This window comes from Ambystoma mexicanum, chromosome 12 (genome assembly GCF_040938575.1).
Source record: "Ambystoma mexicanum isolate Mex_15411 chromosome 12, UKY_AmexF1_1, whole genome shotgun sequence".
NCBI classification, from domain to species: domain Eukaryota; kingdom Metazoa; phylum Chordata; class Amphibia; order Caudata; family Ambystomatidae; genus Ambystoma; species Ambystoma mexicanum.
In genome coordinates this window covers 838695352-838715596 of record NC_090936.1, presented here as the reverse complement: position 1 = coordinate 838715596, position 20245 = coordinate 838695352, and positions in this window count along the sequence as shown.

Below are 20245 nucleotides of genomic sequence, written 5' to 3'. Positions count from 1 at the left end.
GGGGAGAGACACACAGGGCATGAGCGGGGGGTGGGGGATAACAGGGGAGACAGGTCATGAGCGTGGGGTGGGGAGGAGGGGAGAGACACACGGGGCATGAGCGGGGGTTGGGGGAACAGTAGGGAGACACGGGGCATGAGCGGGGGATGGGGGGAAGGGGAGAGACACACGGTGCATGAGCGGGGTGTGGGGAGAGACACACGGGGCATGAGCAGGGGGTAGGGGGGAGGAGAGAGACACAGGCGGCATGAGCGGGGGGTGGGGGAAGGGGAGAGACACACGGGGCGTGAGCGGGGAGTGGGGAAGAGGGAGACACACGGGGCATGAGCGGGGGGGTCGGGGGGAAGGGGAGACACACGGGGCATGAGCGGGAAGTGGGGTACAGGGGAGACACGGGGCATAAGCGGGGGTGGGGGAACAGGGCAGACACGGGGCATGAGCAGGGGGTGGGGGAACAAGGCAGACACGGGGCATGAGCAGGGGGTGGGAGGAACAGGGGAGAGACACACGGGGCATGAGCGTGGGGTGGGGGAGGGGGAGAGACACACAGGGCATGAGCAGAGGGTGGGGGAAGGGGAGAGACACACGGGACATGAGCAGGAGGTGGGGGCGACAGGGAAGACACGGGGCATGAACGGGGGGTGGGGGTGATCGTGAGGGAGACACGGGGGATGAGTGGAGGGTGGGGGGAACAGAGGAGACACGGGGATGAGCGGAGACATGAGCAGGGGTGGGGGGGAACAGGGGACACACGGGGGATGAGCCGGGGGTGGGGGGAATGGGAGGAAGACACAGGGCCTGAGCTAACTGTGCAGGAGGCAGATCCCGCTCCTCGGCCCTCTGCAGGCCACCATGTGCCAATGGCGTGAGCGGGGGCTGTTGGAACAGAGGAGACACGGGTGTCGGGGAGGGGGTGGGGGGACAGGAAGGAGACACGGACATGAGCGGGGGGTGGGGGGAACGGGAGGAAGACATGGGCATGAGCGGGGGTGGGGGGAATGGAAGGAAGACACTTACTAGCCGGGCTCTCACCGCAAACCACAAACAAAGATGGCGGGCGTCTTGAAAATACAACACACTGCACGCTGCAGTGCAGCCAATGGGAAAGCACGTAACATGTCCGCGGACACGACGCAACCCGCTTGCCCAATCCCTGTCCTGTCCGCTGAGCGAACAGGGAAGTGTGTCCGCAAAGCGAACACAGATATCACTAATTTTTTTTTACCTACTTTTTGGTCATTTTAAAAAAAAACTACTGGACGGATTTTCACCAAATGATGCACATTTGGTGAAAATCCGTCCAGCGGTTTGGGCTGTAGGCACGAGCAACATTTTTTTCCCATTCAGTCTATGGGAAAAAAAAAATGTTGGGACCCCCCCTATAACACCCCCCCCTCGACGAATCCTCCCCAAACTTTGCAAAAAAATTCAGAGTGGGCCATATACTTTTGCAAATTTTGGTGAGGATTCGTCCAGGGGGAGCGAAGTTATAAGCCGCCCAAAAAGTGCTCTTCCTATGGAAACAGCAAGTTATCCATAACTAAATGGCCACTACCGTGGCCATGTAATATATGTGTAGTTATGGTTAAGTTGCTGTTTCCATAGGAAGAGCACTTTTTGGGCAGCTTATAACTCCGCTCCCCCTGTACGAAACCTCACCAGACTTTGCAGAAAGAGTATATGGCCCACTCTGAATTTTGGTGAGGTTTGGTTCAGGGGGGAAAGTTATAGGGGGGTTCCCAAAACTTATTTTTTCCCATAGACTGAATGGGGGAAAAACTTTGCGCACGCCTACAGCCCAAACCGCTGGACGGATTTAACCCAATTTGCTGTAGGAGCAGGGGCTTGGTCCCGAAAGCGTGCTTTTGTAAATTTGGTGAAAAGCCGTCCAGTGTTTTACTTTAAAACGATAAAAAGTAGGTCTAAAAAAATGAGTGATATCTATGTCCGCTCCGAGAATACACTTCCCTGTTCACTCCGCGGGCAGGACTCTGATTGGCTAATGGGCTCGCGTCATGTCCGCTGACACGCGATGTGTCCGCCGATTGGCTGGAGTAAGGCGTGATGTGCATCAGATTGTTCCGATGCGCCCACCATCTTGGATCTGCTGACAGCGCGGCGGCGAACAGAGGCGAAAAAGCAGTTTTGGGGAATATTTTTGTGAGCAAGAGTGCTTGGGGAATTTTAGCGAGAAGGAGATGGGTGAAATACTGTATTTGCTTAGGTGGCAGGTGCTACTGATGTATTAGCCATGCCTGAGCTGTCTGGGATGTTCGTAATGATTGAACATGAGGGGTGTCCTAAGGATAGTAGTATTCCCGTCCGTGCTGTGTGTAGGCAAGTTGAAACTGTTCTAAGGACACACTTGGTGTCAGCGGACTTTAAAATTGAGTGTATGCCGCAGTTAACATTTTTCAATCTATGGGTGTGATACTGAGTTATAAGTCACCATGGGTGTTATATGCTGTGGTGGTTGTGGCCAGGGCCTAGAGTCTTAAGTGCATGGCCGTATGTTTCCAGATGTATGAAATCTGGAAGATTTCATTTATAGGTATGTTTTTGTTTTCCAGTACTTGTAGTAAATACATTAGAAATTCTTGTGGATTTTCTTGTGAGTTTATAGTGAATTCCACCATTCCAGCACAGTAGTCTAATTCTTGTCTTATTCCGTGAACACTATACATGTTTTCAGGATTGTTTGTGGCTTTTCTATGAAGGACTAACATTTTAAAACACAATTGGTCTGTACTGTGTAAGTAAATGTTGTCAACAATTGGTGGTAATTGAACTAGAATATTAATTGCTACATTTGCGTAGCACCATACACCAGTTATATTTGAATATTTGAATGGACCAGATAGTTCTGTGTCCAAGTCATTTTTTCGGAGTGTGTGTTGCTTCTTTGAAGAAGTACCTGAGTTACTTTGACTAATAGGTTCTTCTTTGGTTGTGGTAATTGATGAAGTATTACCTTCTTTTACTCTTTTTGGAGGATTTGCAGTCAGATCCTGTTGCATTTTATTTTGAATTAGTTTTCTTTTACAATGTTTTCCTTTTTGTGGAACAGGATATGATTTTAGATGGGGGTGTATAGTGAACGTAGTCTATTGTATTCGAAAATGCAAGGAATATCAACGTTTACTTTACTTGTATCAAAGTATATTAGAAGTAGACCCTCGAGTGTACGTAAGCGTGATAGTGCTACGTAGCTCATGTCTTCTCTAAAGACTTTGTTACCAATATCTATCAATGCTTTTTCTAGGGTAAGACCTTGGGATTTATGAATCGTGACTGCATAGCAAGAGTTAGAGAAAATTGTTCTCTGCGTACATACATGTCTTTGAAGAGAAGGAATCCTTTTTACTTCTGAAAGTTTGTCAAAGAGAATATTGACAAACTGAATGTTGTTGTCACGTGGGTATGTTTGAAAGCGAACAACTGTACCCAGCGCTCCATTAACTAGTCCTTGCTCCACGTCAAGGTTACGTTTAAGCATTACTCTACAGTTTAAGGATAATTTTAATATTTTCTCCAACCCAGCTGTGTTGGAGATATAATTTTCTAAGGTATTTAGTCCTGTTGTGGCTTGTTGACACATGGGTAGTGTCATACCATGTACGTCTAGTTTGTCTGTGGAGCACATTTCAATTATTGGTTGCATTTCTTTTTTCAACATTCTTTCATTGAATTTGGAACAGCTTGCAAGAGTTGGCATTAAGGACATACAATTGAAATTTTTGTGCGCTAATTGTTCCATAACATCAGTAGCACATGAGTTATTGCCATAAAGTGAATGAATGTGCCGGGTTTTTAATATTGCTTGTGCTTCTTGAGATAGTACACCAACTCGAATACTTTTTAAAATGTTGGCATAAGTGAGGTCTGCAGATTGGCACATGTTTTCTGTTAATTCTCTGTATTGGAAATGTTGCCAAGGGTTGACATTTCCTATGCTGCCAACAGGTTTACGGCAGAGGTTATGTCCTAAGGTTTTAAAAATAGGTTCACCTTTCACTGGTGTCAATTGAAGAAGATCTCCGAAAACAATAATGTGTTTTCTTCCAAAGAGTTATTCGTACTTTGTTTTAAGTACTTCTTGAAATCTGAGGTGAATCAAAGACAACATTAGGTTGGAGACCATGCTCACTTCATCTATTATTGGCATTTTCATTTGTTTTAATACTCTGTGTAGTTCCATTCCAGCTTCTGTAGAAAGTTTGTAATAGTCTGATTTTTTTTGGTGTTCTAGTGGAAGGAGTAGTAATCGGTGTGAGGTGACACTGCCTATGTTGTAGGCGGCTAAACCTGTGGGGGCAGTTACAACAGCTGACAGTTTGTTGTTTGTCAATTGTTGAAGGAATTTGCTGGTGATTTTGATTAAGAATGTTTTGCCTGAACCAGCTTCACCATTGACGTATAGCAGTATAGGTTTGTAATTTTGGCAGGTACATTCTTTATTTTCGTGTTGTACACCATGTGCAATTTCTTTTGTTACTTCTTCAAAAATGGTGCGCTGGTCTTTGTTAAGTTTTGATTGTAGTACAGTTAAGTCTTCTGTATCTTCTTCATAGTGACACATGGTGTTTTCTACTTCTGTCATGGCTAATTCTGCCTCATTTGCTATTAGTGGCTGTCCCAGTGGTTCTTGGCTTCCTGTTACAGAAGGTTGGCTACTGTCGGAAGTGTCTTTATCTAGTTGGGCCTGGAGTTCTCCTTCGTGTTGCTGTTCATTGTGTAACATTGTTTTGTACTGTGTAAAGTTCACATCGGTGATAGTGCTTTCATTTACTTTGAAAGCGTCTTGATAGCAATCATAGTTATCTAGTATCTCTTTTTCTTTTCTCCATGGTTTAAAAAGTTGTAGCAGGGACATGTAATATAGTTCTTTCTGTTGAGGAGTTTTTAATGACCATTTGTTATGATTAATTAAGCTTCATTTGGTAAGTTTCACTAAACTGACTTCACAATCTGGCACTTTATATCTACTGTTTTTTTCATCGGGTTTTATATTATTTTTGTATGCAAAGTTTTGGGCTATGTGGTATAGACACACGGTTTCCGAAGTGGTACTCCTGTTCGGGTAGTATGTGTCTAGTAAATTGTTTTTCAAAATGTCTTGGCTGTTGGGATCATTTTAGGCTATCGTTTCTATGTTCTCATATGATTTGAACACTCTTTTTCTAGTTTTAGCAGGAACAAGACCTAGCCATACTATATTTTCAGATTTTCCATACAAAGCAGTACCGGTTAAACGATCTGCAGCTTCGTAGGGGCCACATTCTCTATGAGAGAGCATTTTTATTCCTAAACTGTACAATTTCTGAGATAGTGTTTTGTCTGATGATAGGTCATTCCAGAGGTCTAGAAGCTCTGTTTTTTCTGCTTTCGTGAAGTAGGCTGTAACATATCGTGTAACTGCAGTGGAATTGTCTGCAATGTACTGCACATCTATGTTTGCATTCCATAAGAGGGCAATGATTGCATTGTAATTATTGATATATTTTGATTCTTCTGTTCTTTTTTTGTAGTACGTGTTCTTAGGTGATTTACCTTTAAAAATATGTCTAACTGAAGACATGAAGTTGTTCACTTCACCTGTTTCTGTAACTGGCCTAGGGAAACCAAAGCAGCATTTGGTGTAGTATTTCCCTTTGTTTTTGTATTTGCGACGACAGTATTTGCCACATTTGTGTCTTTGAAATTGTACAATTTGTGCATGAAGGTCACTATGTCTCGTTTGTGAAGGGATTCCAAAAGTGACATATTTTTGGATGAACTGCAAAACAGTGGCATCACTGTCCTGACCAAATTTAGGAGCATCTTTAATCCATAAAAGCATGTGGATATATGGTGCTCCTCTGGCTTGGTATTCTTTTCTCCAAAAGAAGTGTTGCACTTCTCTAAGGGGAGGAACAGTTTTTTTACAAATAAAGTGTAGCATAGCGATGAAATGATGGTGAAATATCTTGAAACATTAACAGGATCTAGAGAGCAAAGTTCTCTCGGTGTTAGTATATCTATGTTTGTTTTGTTTTTGTTTTATATGCGTAGGAAATCATGTAAATCTTCCCATGCATATTCTGCACAACTTAATGTAACAAACCAAGTGGGTGGTCCAAGGTTTCTGATCATAAAACGTACATCTCTGTGATGTTGGAACCAGTATTCTTTTGTACCATGCATGTTTGCAAATAGATTTGTAATGCTTGATAGTAAAACTTCATGTTTTTCTTGCTTTTTTTGTATTAATTGCATAGCTGACATATTTTTAAAGTGGGTTCCCGATTTCAATATGTGTGCAACTCCGTAACATAGAGTTGCTAGTTCGCTTTCAAAGAGTAGGTGGAATATTGTTAGACGCTCCTCTGCACACCAGAACACTGCTATCACCTCCACAACACCTTCCCCGGATTCCCTCACTACTCCCTCCAGGTTTTGAGACTCACATGATGTGGTTGTCCCAAAGGACCGAAAGCTCCGTACCGATTACAGTGTACGTGCTCGGTTGCAGCCCTTCCTGCATTGTCAGTTGCCATGGAGAGCATACAGCAGAAGGGGTAGCGGAACGCTTCCGCATCGAACAATCATCCGCTCACATGATTCAGAGGCGTTCCCCACGTGACGATGGAAGGCGTCACATGACTCGGAAGCGCACAGTACATAACGCTTGATGCACGGAGCACTCACCGCTTCTCAGCTGTCTTTCGACTCTGTTTGGCGCTACGTTTGGACTTGCTCTATTGGTTTACCTTGATTTTGGATCTCTAACCTGGACTCCCTCGGATTATCCTTTTGTACCTTTGCTTGGAACTGTTTACTCATTGATAAACCCCAGCCCGTCCCTCACCTGCTTTCGGATCATCCCTTGGAACTTTCTTGGACTTCTACGTCATTGCCCTTTGGGGCCTCACACTATGCCTCCAGCTCTAGATTCAGGTGGGCTGTCCTGTGTCCACGTGTGACTCCGGTCCCTGTTGTTCTCGGACTGCCTCTCATCTGAGTCTCAAACCTCCCTCACTAGGTTTCCCGGGTTTTCCAACCACCGGATAGGTAAGATTATTGAGATCTTGTGATTCTAGTATTCTATTGTATTTGCCTGGTACTTAACCCCGTTCTTTCTGCAGTAGCATCGGTGTTCCAGAGGTTCCGTGGATCCGGGAAGCAACATCTCCCACCTGTGGCTCCAAGGGTCGCACAGCGGGGTTCTTTTGGTTCCCCTGTGCGTCACTTGGGGACGGAGGTCTCAACGGTCTACACGACACTCAAGTCAGAACAGACTGAGAAGCCGTATAGTCGTGTTGAACAATACAGGGGTCCACGGAAGAATCCATAGGTGCTTTAGTACAGGCAATTACAGTATTAAGGGCAGATATGGCCGCCGCAAACACTGTGATTCACCAAAGGCTAGATTCCATACAGAGTGTCCAGCATTCCCTCCCTGCAGACTCTGAATTCGGGGATGCTGCCACTCCAGCCACACCTCCTCCAGTGTCAAGTACCCAAGCTCCAACCCCGGTGGTCCTTCCAACCCCTTCTCCCCTGGCTGCTCCTGAACGTTACCAAGGTGACCCCAAGAAGTTCAGGACCTTCATCAATCAGTGCAAGTTACACTTCCTGTGCAGACCTCTGGCCTTCCCTAACTCCACTGCCAAAGCGGCCTTTACCCTGTCTCACCTGGCCAGAACGGCTGCCGCTTGGGCTTATCCTTTACTGGAGAACAATAGCCCGGTTCTCTATGATTTTGACCTGCTAGTTACCGAGATGTCCCGAGTCTTCGACACCCGACACAAGGCACAATCCAGGGATCTAGAGTTGTTAGAACTAACCCAGGGTAGAGGGGCTTTGATAGACCACATCACCCGCTTCAACCAATTGGTCGCCGAGACTTCATGGCCAGAAAGCAAGCGGGCGGTCGTCTTCTATAGAGGGTTGAGTAATCCAATGAAAGATGCCTTATCAGTGGTCCCCTCCGTGCCCACTCAGTATCAGGAACTAGTGGATCTTGCCCTGCAGGTAGATGCACGTCGCTCAGAGCGCAGGGCTGATTTGGGTTTTTCCCATTTTACAGCGGTCAATACTCCCGCCTCCAGCACTGAGGAACCCATGCAAGTGGGAGGGTTGCGTAGGAGGGTGGATAATGCATGCTTTTATTGTGGCACCACGGGACATTATGTCAAGGAATGCCCCCGACGTCCCAAGAAGTCCCAGGTTTTTCGGACAGCTCGACCCTAGACCCGGAGACCAGGTCGAGCTTCCATTCCTCATCTCTGGGTGTCTCTCCTGCTTTCGCTCGTGTCCAGCCCATCTCTGTACAGGCCACTCTTTGTCCCTCTGCGGGTATCTCCCACGCAGTCACGATCATCATTGACTCTGGTGCCATGGGGAACTACGTAGACATTGCTTTAGCCCATTCTCTCAATCTGCCTTTAGTGGTGAAAACCCGACCCGAACCGGTTCAGGCTGTAGACGGCACTGCTCTAGTCTCTGGTCCCGTTAGGCACCAAACTGCTCCCCTCTTATTGACTATACAAGACATTCACACAGAGACGCTAAGTTTTGACCTGATTACCACACCCCAGTTCGGTATCATATTAGGAATACCCTGGTTGCGTGAGCACAACCCTCTCATTAATTGGCAAAAAGGCACAGTCCTCTTTGAGTCGGATATCTGTCAGAACTATTGTCTCCCAACCCATCAGGAAACAGATACTCCGTCACGAGCCTTGGGAGCTCTCGCTCATCTTACATTGAATGACGGTGGATCAGTGGTTGTGAATTCCCATACTGTTGGAGGGGTAGTTAGCGGAATTCCCCCTGAGTACAAAGCATTCAAATCAGTGTTCGATCGTGGTTCTTCCGAGGTGCTTCCTCCACACAGGCCATATGACTGCCCGATTGAACTTATCCCGGGTTCTACCGTTCCTTCGGGCAGGATCTATTCTCTGTCCCCCTCGGAAGAACAGGCTCTGAAGCAGTATGTCCAGAACGCCCTACGACTAGGCCACATCCGCCCCTCTACTTCACCAGCCGCAAGCCCTATTTTTTTTGTTCCCAAGAAAGAGGGGGATCTACGTCCTTGCGTGGATTACCGGTGCCCTAATGCCATCACGAAAAAGGACAGGTATCCGATCCCTTTGATCACCCCCCTTCTGGACCGCTTACCCCATGCCTCCGTTTTTACCAAGCTGGACCTTCGGGGCGCGTACAATCTAGTGCGCGTCCGCGAGGACGATGAGTGGAAAACTGCCTTTTGCACCCGTTACGGGTTGTACGAATACCTAGTCATGCCTTTCGGCCTATGCAACGCCCCGGCCACATTCCAGCGTTTTATGAATGACGTATTCAGGGACATTCTGGACGTATACATGGTTGTTTATCTGGACGACATCCTGATCTTTTTGCGGGATCTTGATGACCACGTGCAGCATGTCCGGGAAGTCTTATCCCGTCTAAGAAAACATTCGCTGTTTGCCAAACCCGAGAAATGTCAGTTCTATAAAATGTCTGTTGAGTTTCTGGGCTTCCACATCACCCCTGGGGCCCTATCCATGAACAAATCCAAGGTGAGGACGGTCCTAGATTGGCCGATTCCTCAGACACTCAAGGCCTTGCAGGCCTTTTTGGGTTTCGCCAACTTCTACAGGCGCTTTATTTCATCCTTTTCCACAATTGTGGCCCCACTCACGGCTCTGACTAGCCCTCAGGTACCCTATCAGTGGCAGAAGGAGCATCAGGAATCCTTCGAGGCTCTGAAGACCGCTTTCACCACCGCACCGATCCTTCAGCACCCCAATCCCGAACTTCCATTCATAGTCGAGGCGGATGCCTCTTCCTTCGCCCTCGGTGCGGTGTTGTCTCAGACATGTCCGACCACGGGCAAGTTGCACCCGGTGGCATACCACTCCCGCAAGTTTTCCAGTACTGAGGCACATTATACTGTAACGGAGAAGGAACTTCTGGCTGTCATGGACGCCTTTCGTGTCTGGCGCCATCATCTCCTGGGGGCTAAGCATCCAATCACTGTCTACTCCGATCATCAGAACCTGCAGGATTTGGCCTACCTGAAGTGCATCAACAGCAGACAGTTCCGGTGGCATCTCTTCTTTTCCGCCTTTGACTTTCACATCACTCATCGTCCTGGGGTCAGTCATGGAAAAGTGGACGCCTTGTCACACTCTCCGGGTGGGGTCTCGTTGCCAACCTTCCCTGATATTGTTCTAGGCAAGAGTCATGTGATTTGTCTCTGTACCCCCTCTCTCTCATTGTTGGATTCTGTGTGAGCATGGACGAGCAGTCACTCTGACCAACTCCGAGATTGGGATCCGGTGTGTTGTGACGGCTTGCCTTTCGTGCATGATCGTCTGTTTCTTCCCACACCCGACACCCGTAACCTGGCCCTTGAATGGTCTCATGATGCCCCCTTTAACGCCCATCCCGGCCAGGAGCGTATCATGGATCTCCTAAAGCGCTGGTGCTGGTGGCCCTCTATGAAGCGCGACGTGGAATGTTATGTCAACTCCTGCTCTGTTTGCGCTCAAGCCAAACATCGAAGAGGCCGCCCAGTCGGCCTGCTGCTTCCGCTACCGGTACCCCCAAGACCTTGGCACACACTAACTATGAATTTCGTGACCGATCTCCCCAGGGTGCGGGGTTTTGATACCATCTGGGTGGTGGTGGACACATTTACCAAAATGGCTCGCTTTGTCCCCTGTAAGGGGATCCCTTCGGCCCCGGTCTTGGCTGACTTGTTTTTCGAGTCTGTTTTCACATTGTTTGGGCTCCCTTCTGTCCTTATCTCTGATCGGGGGTAAAATTCACGTCTCGTTTTTGGAGAGCTTTGACTAAGCTGCTTGGCATCGATACCAGGTACTCCTCGGCCTATCACCCCGAGACTGATGGGCAGACTGAAAGAACGAACCAATCTATGGAGCAATATCTCCGGTGTCTTATCTTGCAGCAGCAATCCTCCTGTTTGAGTGTTTTACGGCTACCCGAGTTTGCCTACAATAACGCGGCTCACTCTGCTATGGGTCTCTCTCCTTTCTACGCCCTCTATGGCCAACACCCCAAGGTCTTGCCCGTCCCTGACGCTTCTGTCTCTTTGAATCCTGTGGCCACGGCTTGTTTTAGGGATCTGTCTGCTGTTCATGCTCGTACTCTGGTCCACCATAATGAAGCAAAGGCCTCCATGAAGTCCCTTGCTGATGGCAAGTGCTTGGCTGCTCCTCTCCTTGCGGTGGGTTCCCGGGTGTGGTTGTCTTCCCGTCACCTTCGCCTGGTTGGTTGTCGGAAACTTCTGCCTCGCTTTGTTGGGCCATATGTGATCTCCCAGGTTGTGAATCCAGTGGCTTTTCATCTGGTTCTCCCGAGCTCTTGGCGAATCCATCCTGTTTTTCATGTCTCCCTTCTTAAGCCTTGCCCTGATTCCTCCCGTTTCCGTGCCCCGGTGGCCCCGGTGTCCCTGGCCTCTCCTGATGTCTTTGAAGTGTCAGCCATTCTGGGTTCCCGTTGGTTTAGGGGTGGGCTCCAGTATTTGTTGGACTGGACGGGTTATGGCCCAGAAGACCGCTCTTGGGTTTCCGCCCTGGACGTTAACGCTCCTCGGTTGGTGGCCCAGTTCCATCGGGATCACCCGTCCTGCCCACAGGGTCGTGGGCCGTTGGGGGGGGGCTATGTTAGACGCTCCTCTGCACACCAGAAGACTGCTAGCACCTCCACAACACCTTCCCCGGGTTCCCACACTACTCCCTCCAGGTTTCGAGACTCATGTGATGTGGTTGTCCCAAAGGACCGAAAGCTCCGTACCGATTACATTGTACGTGCCCGGTTGCAGCCCTTCCTGCATTGGCAGTTGCCATGGAGAGCATACAGCAGAAGGGGCGGCGGAACGCTTCCGCATCAAACAATCATCCGCTCATGTGATTCAGAGCGGCATTCCCCACGTGACGATGGAAGGCGTCACATGACTCGGAAGCGCACAGTACATAACGCTTGATGCACGGAGCACTCACCGCTTCTCAGCTGTCTTTCGACTCTGTTTAGCGCTACGTTTGGACTTGCTCTATTGGTTTACCTTGACTTTGGATCTCTCACCTGGACTCCCTCGGATGATCCTTTTGTACCTTTGCTTGGAACTGTTTACTCATTGATACACCCCGGCCCGTCCCTCACCTGCTTTCGGATCGTCCCTTGGAACTTTCTTGGACTTCTACATCATTGCCCTTTGGGGCCTCACGCTGCGCCTCCAGCTCTAGATTCAGGTGGGCTGTCCTGTGTCCACGTGTGACTCTGGTCCCTGTTGTTCTGGGGACTGCCTCTCATCTGAGTCTCGAACCTCCCTCACTAGGTTTCCCGGGTTTTCCAACCACCGGATAGGTAAGATTATTCAGATCTTGTGATTCTACTATTCTATTGTATTTGCCTGGTACTTAACCCCGTTCTTTTTGCAGCAGCATCGGTGTTACAGAGGTTCCGTGGATCCGGGAAGCAACATCTCCCACATGTGGCTACAAGGGTCGCACAGCGGGGTTCTTTTGGTTCCCCTGTGCGTCACTTGGGGACGGAGGTCTCAACGGTCTACACGACACTCAAGTCAGAACAAATATGTATTCCACATTTTGTCTAAATCTGGGATCTTCAGAATACATTTGTAATGAGCGGTATTCTGATGCTGTTATCTGAGTGGGTCTATCATCGTACCTTCCTCCTTTGCCAGTAGGAAATAGTAGAGGAAAAGCACTTGCTTCTATACTTTTTTCCCATATGCTCATTGGTGATCCTTTGGTTTGTCGCATTTGGTACGTTTCTAGTGCATCATCTATGCTGTCATTAGAGTGTAATGGATGAATTGTATAATGGTCTAAAATATTGGATACTGCAGCAGGATCCAGAAGTTCAATTTGACCAGCTGCTGGTGACACTTGAATTATTTCAGTTGTTTTCCTTAAGTTTTCTTCAATATTTATTTCTTTGTAGTATTCATTATTGTCTTTTAGATATTGCAAGGCTTGTCTAACTTTATGTAAGTCCACAAGTTGTTGCCATTTTCTGTCAGATCTAATGGTAAATTAACTACTTTGCCACACATGCCTTTCACCAATTCAGAGGGAGGTAATTTTGCTGTTTTTGGTTGAAGGCGTATTGTTGCTTGAAATGGGTGTACTGTTTGAATTATAATGCTCTCATGTAAATTGAGTTGTTGCAGGGTTTTTGGTAGTGGGAATAATTCCAAGTTATTTGTGATAGCACGTGAAGGAGTTTGGTTGTTGTCAGGTTTTGTAGTGCAGTAAATGCAAAGTATTAAGGGGTCACTTATTTCGTATTTGTTTTCTGCTAATAGGTAGAGAGCTAATTCAAATTCATTTGGAATCTTCATTGTCTTCTATTTTGTATTTTACGTCTATAGTTTTTTTGTTACTTTTGTAAAAAGTTATGCACCAACATACACACACACATGGTTTGGTACCTCAGTGGATGTAGTTTTAAATTTTAGAATTTCTTTTTTGTATGTGTGTAGTAGAAGGTTGCCATGTGCAGAATTGTTGCTAGTCTGTTCTAAAGCTATTGCATTTTGTAAGTGGCTTTCACTTCCAAAATATTTTCTCTGGATACGGTTGATTTCTTCTTGTAGGTCTTTGGGTGTACCATGTAGAAGAGTGTTATTTACATTGGCTAGTTCTAAAACCTTTTTTGGCCAGGCCTTTTCGGAGTCTACAGCAAGTTTCACCAACCTAGGTCTCCCACAAGTGGAGTAATCACTGTCCAAAGGAGAGCACAGCGAAGATCAAAACTGCTGACTTTCCGACAATCATTGGCTCCTCTTGTTCTCTTGGCCACCGTAGCATAGTGCAGTTTATAGACTAGATTTCTTACAGTTGAATGAGGTGTTGATATCATTTTGATATCATGGAAGGTGCTTTTGCAAATAGGTCCTGAAATGCAGGCTAATTAATGTCCTTGTAGTCCTGTGTATTTGCGCACTGGCCAGGTATCCATATTTTTCAGCACTTTCATTTTGATTTTGTCTTTACCTTTCACATACTGATTGAGGAACTGGCGTAAAGATTAGAGAGATTTGTTGGTAACGTTACACATTGACATGCACGGCCATTTGTATACTGGATGTTCTGGTTCAGTCGAGTGGAGAGGTAATTCTGAGTTTTCTGGGGATAATTCTGTAAGCAGCGTTTCTTGTCCCATGATGGTATTATTAATTTGTTCATAACCTCGTCCACTGCTATGGATGGCAATTGTGTTTTTTTGGTTGTGTTTGTATGCTTCTTCATTAAAATATGGTTCTATGGTCGTGGTGTGACTCCATTCACCTCCAAAGATATTTAAGAAGTTATTTTTGTTGACATTCCGTGTATTGAGATGTTTTTTTTGTAGTTTAGTTCTTAGTTTTGTTAGTGGTTTCATCCTGTTTAAAACTAAAATAAATAACTTCCTTTTGAGAAGGATTGCACTGTCTACGAGAGCTTCTAGGATTAATTTTCTATGGTAGGTTTTAAGGATTGGGCATGATTTCGCTCCTGTTTTTATAAGATTCTGAAGGACTCTGTGGTGGAACATTTTGGCTTAAATACTTTTTTTGGTATGGTTACATGCTAGTATATGAGGATTTATAGGAGCAGTTTTACCAGTAGTGGTAACCACATTCTTGTTAAGCATTTTCTGTTTCGTTTTACATTTTGATAGAGGAGGCAAAGTTTCTGTAGTAGAAGCTTATTTTGTTTCGCTAAATGACTGCATTAGCTGTTTTGTTTGAACGGTTTGTACAAACTCTGGTAGAGATGGATGCTTATTTTGGACACTTTTATTTTCATTTGCTCTATGTCTGTGTTGCTTTCTACAGACTTGCTTGTTGGTAGGCATTCTTTGGGGTCTGTTGAAAAAAAAAGAAGGTATGGGTTGGTCTGTTTTGAAATGTATGTATGCTGTGTGCATGCTTGTATGCGTTTGATGGGAAAGATGTATGTGGTGGTGCGTGATTGTGCATTGGGCAGTTACAATGAGTTGGGAAGGCTATTCTTCTGTTTGTTACTACACTGTGGTTCAGATGAGAGTTGAAAGTGAGCTAGTGGTGAGGAGAAGCATTAATAGTAAACGTAATGGTATAACATTAAAACAGTTCTTTGTTTTGTAGTACTAACAGTCTAAGGGTTGAGTATGCTATTTGTGTTCCAAACAAACAGGGATTTGTGTGCCATTCTGCCTGCTAATCTCTGTTTAATAAATGGGGATTTGTGGGCAGAATGGTTCAGAAATCGATGTTTTTTTTGGTGCGCAAATTACATGAATGAACCACACGATGTCTTTGAGGAACAGTAAGAATATAAAGGTAGTATTGCACTTACTTTTTTTGTGGAATGAGCAGGTTTCTTCGGATATGTTGTTTGTAGTTTAGATGCTGCTGATTTTCATGAGAGTGGTCTTCACTGCAATTGTAGAAGGAAGAAGTTAGTAATGTGTGTTTATAGTACTGGTGTTAATGTGCACGTTGATTTTTATGTTTTTGTGGTAGTATTCTTGTTTGATATCTGAACATAGTGTATGCATGCATTTCATTTGACTATGTGGAGCCTTTATATGTTATTTACAGTATGCTAGTTCAACATGCTTTGCAAATGAGTAGAATTGTAAGTTCATGAAATTCTCTTGTTTTTTTACAGCTGTGTTGTAGATAGCAGAGAGGTTTGAAGTGATAGTTCATTAAAGTAGATGGGAAAAATTTGAATAATTTCATATTATAACTAGACATGCAAACAATCGGGAGCACCTGAGAGGGAGATTTCACCACAGCAATTGGGAACATTCATTTTTCTCATAGGATTTCATTGGGATTAGCGCTAATTTAGGGGGGAGACAGTAAAAAATAGTGACATTTTTCAATGAAAAATCGAGAGTCTCGCGCATAAATTGGGAGGGTTGGCATGTATGTATAGGTTATGCGGGAGACATTAAAAAATTATTCGATTTTTCAATGAAAAATCGTGAGTCTCGCGCTTAAATCGGGAACGTTGGCATGTATGTATTGGCTATGCAGATTTAGTGGCATTACTCTGTTTATATGGAATCATAAGAGTTGTACATTTACTCTGAATAAAATATGCATACCTGTACTTTGTAATCATGTATGTGGATATGCATGGAGCTGTAAGGAGAAATCTTCGAGACTTGTACAGTAGTTTTTGTAGTAGGTGCTTTCCAATGATATGAGACTTGTATTCAGAGTGATCAACAGTACATTTGAAGTGCGGAACTCTGATGATGGAGTTAGATGTAGAGGTCTTGGATGTGATTGGTGGATGGTTGTGTGACTGCTTAGCTGTATCCAATGAGGGAATGGAACCGAGAGTGATGTGAGGAATCGATCGCCCCAGGAGGCTTGAAGAGGCAGTGTGAAGCGCACAAAGAAATAGAAGCTCAGCCTCCTAAAGACTGAAGCAACATTAAGCTAAGTATCTTACTTGCCTACAACACGGGAAGCACAGACAGGAACTACAGTTCCCAGAGTGCCCTCAGGGACATTTAAAGAAACGTCAGGCGCTTCAGCGCCGGCGCTTCTGCAACGAAGCCGGTCTACGCCGGTCTCGGCGGACCTTTATTTAAATCCTTCCACCTTTGCCCCATTCAGGAATCGATCGCCCCAGGAGGCTTGAAGAGGCAGTGTGAAGCGCACAAAGAAATAGAAGCTCAGCCTCCTAAAGACTGAAGCAACATTAAGCTAAGTATCTTACTTGCCTACAACACGGGAAGCACAGACAGGAACTACAGTTCCCAGAGTGCCCTCAGGGACATTTAAAGAAACGTCAGGCGCTTCAGCAACGAAGCCGGTCTACGCCGGTCCACGGCGTCCGACGGCTCACGGCCAGAAACGCTGCAATTTCGAAACAAGAGCGACACAGTAAAATTATAAGGTATGGGTTACTTAAACCTAACTGAGCTACTATCCCGAAATGAAACTTTACAGCAACTAGGAATAGTACAAAATTACCTCAGATACAGACAAGAGATTACTCCTACTAATGCCATACATACAGGTAGTATTCCACCTAGAACCGCCCCTAACACAAAACCCGAATCAGGAATAGAAGATGACAAAGCCCATCTCAAAATTGCATTACTAAACACTAGGTCCATGCCTAAACATGCACAAGAAATCCACGATTATATCACGGACGAAAATTTAGACATCCTATGCCTCACAGAAACCTGGCTACAAGAGCCTGTTGGACCCACGATAGACATAGCAGTTCCTACAAACTACAACATCTACACAAAAAATAGAGATACAGGAAAGGGCGGAGGTGTGGCGATCATCGCAAAAAACTCACTTAAACTCTTTGCCTCTCCTATTCAGTGTCTAGGTTGTGAGGTCATCCACCTCAAACTCACACCCACCCCAAATAACTGCATAAACATAATCACTATCTACAGACCCCCATCCTTAATATCCGATTTCAACGATGAAATCATGACCCTACTAAATAGCACTAAATCAACTAACACAGAGACTATAATGTTAGGCGATATAAACAGATGGAGGGGGAACTCTCAGGACCAGCTAGCCATCACACTAGAAGAGGACTTGGAGAACAGTGACTTCACTATCATCAATAGAGAGCCCACTGCAAATACAGGGAACCAACTTGATTGGATCATTACAAACAACCCCAAAGTAACTATGCTCGGGACTCACCCCTGCATATGGTCAGATCACTTTAAAATCGAAATCTCCCTATCATTGAAATTCAATAAGGGAAAACCAGCCAATTCACCTAAACCAGTTATGGCCAGAAACTTGAAAAAGATCACGAGTAGTATGCTCTCTGAGGAAATGCAGAAAATCATGAGTTCCACCAAGGACGAAGACCATAGTAAACACATAATTTTGACTTACAACCAAGGCATGTTAAAACTGTTAGACACCCATGCCCCCCTGAAAGACAAAAAAGTTAGACCCAACCCAAATCACCAAAAATGGTTCACTGCAGAAGCCATTAAGCTTAAAAAGGATAAAAGAATTCTTGAAAGGAAATGGTTAAAAGACCCCACAGAAATTAATAAAAATAACTGGAAGACAGCGGACCACTTATATAAATCAAAACTAGTGGATTTGAAGAAAAACCACTATAATGACATCATAAGTACCGCGGCAAACTCCACCGGAAAACTCTTCCAAATCCTTAAATCCATAGATAAGCCCACAACACTCACACCACCTTTCCAACCAACCGAAATAGACTGTGAGAATGTCCAGACCGCCTTCCAAAACAAAATAACCAAAGCCAGAGAAAACATCATTAACTGCCAGACCACAAATACCTCAGTCAAGACCCTCCTTCTAGAACATAACATTGAGACAGAAGTCCCTAAATTTCAATTTCAACCCATCACAGTCGACACAATGAAGAAAACACTATCCACTATGAGGTGTACCTCGTGCTTAGAAAATGTTCTTCCCCCTAAGCTCATTCTTGAAAACCCTGATATCTTTGGTCCCTTTCTCACAAGAATGGTAAATGCCTCATTCAGAGATCACACTGTACCCAACACCATCAAAACGGTTACGGTCACCCCCCTACCAAAAAAACCAGACCTCAACCAACAGGACCCTGCCAACCTCAGGCCCATCACAAATTGCAATTTTCTGCTGAAAATTATGGATAAAATAGCTACTGACCAACTTCAAAGCTACATAGATGAAAACAACCTACTTCATCCACAACAATCCGGGTTTAGATCCAGTCACAGCACCGAGTCGGCATTATTGGACCTCCAAACTGAAATGCTTTCCATTTTGGACAAAGGCAAGTCGGGGCTGCTGATACTGCTAGACCTTTCAGCGGCGTTTGACTTGCTAGACCATGTCAAACTCCGCGAGGCCCTTGAAAAATCAGGCAATTGTTCAAAGGGAGCCATTGAATGGATTGCCTCTTTTCTGCAAAACAGACAATCTAAGATTGTTTGGGGAGACAAAACATCTAGCGCTAAGCTAGTCGACTGCGGGGTCCCTCAGGGAGCCAGTTTCTCCCCACTACTTTTTAATCTTTATATGCGATGCCTATGCACTATGTTATCACAGATGGGCATATTTTTTACCAACTTCGCTGACGACACCCAATTGGTGTTTGAACTCAGCGGGAACCACCAAATAGACAACGATAAGCTTACTCTCCTTTACAACACCATCGAATACTGGATGAAAGAAAACTGGATGTGTCTAAACGGCTCTAAGACCGAGCTCATGATCTTCGGATCCACACAAGCCAGAAAGAAATTGAGCCCTGCCTTTAATTCATTTACCATCAAAAACATCCAGATCCCAATATCTGAAAAAGTAAAGACCCTAGGTGTGTATCTTGAAGCCTCTCTTGGCGCTGAAGCACACACAAACTACCTTAAAAAAAACTGTCAATATCACCAAATCCTCCTTAGAAAGATCAGGCCACTGTTAGACCAAAAGAATAGTACCATCATTGCTAGGGCCACTATACTATCTAGATTGGACTACGGAAACTCCCTACTCTTGGGAGCCAACAGCAAGTGCCTGAAAAGATGTCAAATCATCCAAAACAACGCCATCAGAACGATCACTGGAAAATCATGGAGAGAACACATCTCCGGAGAAAGGAAAGCCCTCCACTGGTTGGCTATGGAGGAGAGAATCTCCTTCAAGTCTCTCACCATAGTACATCGCTGTCTCTATGGCACAGCCCCGGCTTATCTCAAGAAACAGTTTAAATGGTACGAACCATCCAGGAGCCTTAGATCATCTAATATAGGCAAACTTCAAACCATTATCACTAAAAAACAACATGGCCTTGGCAAGGCCTTCCCGACAATAGCCATCGGTAAATGGAATGACCTACCCACTTCACTAAAACTTGAGCCTAACTATCTCATCTTCAGGAAAAAACTGAAAACCTTTCTCTTTAAGTAAATCCTAGAAACACATTGTATCTTACTGAGTTAATTTAGGCCTCTCCCGACTAGTCCCGTCTTCTTCCTTTTGTTGTCCTGTCTATGTGTCAGCGTTCTGATGCCCGCGGGCTTTAGCGCTATATAAACAAATAAATAAATAAATAAAATAAATAAATAAATGTGGAAAGTGTAGAAGGGCTGACTAAGAGTTAGGTGCTGCGCGGACACCGCGGCTGTCCGCGGGTAGGGTGTGCCATATATGGGGTTTTCCAGTAAATCCAGCATGGTAAGGTGACTGAAGAGATCAGCCAATCAGATG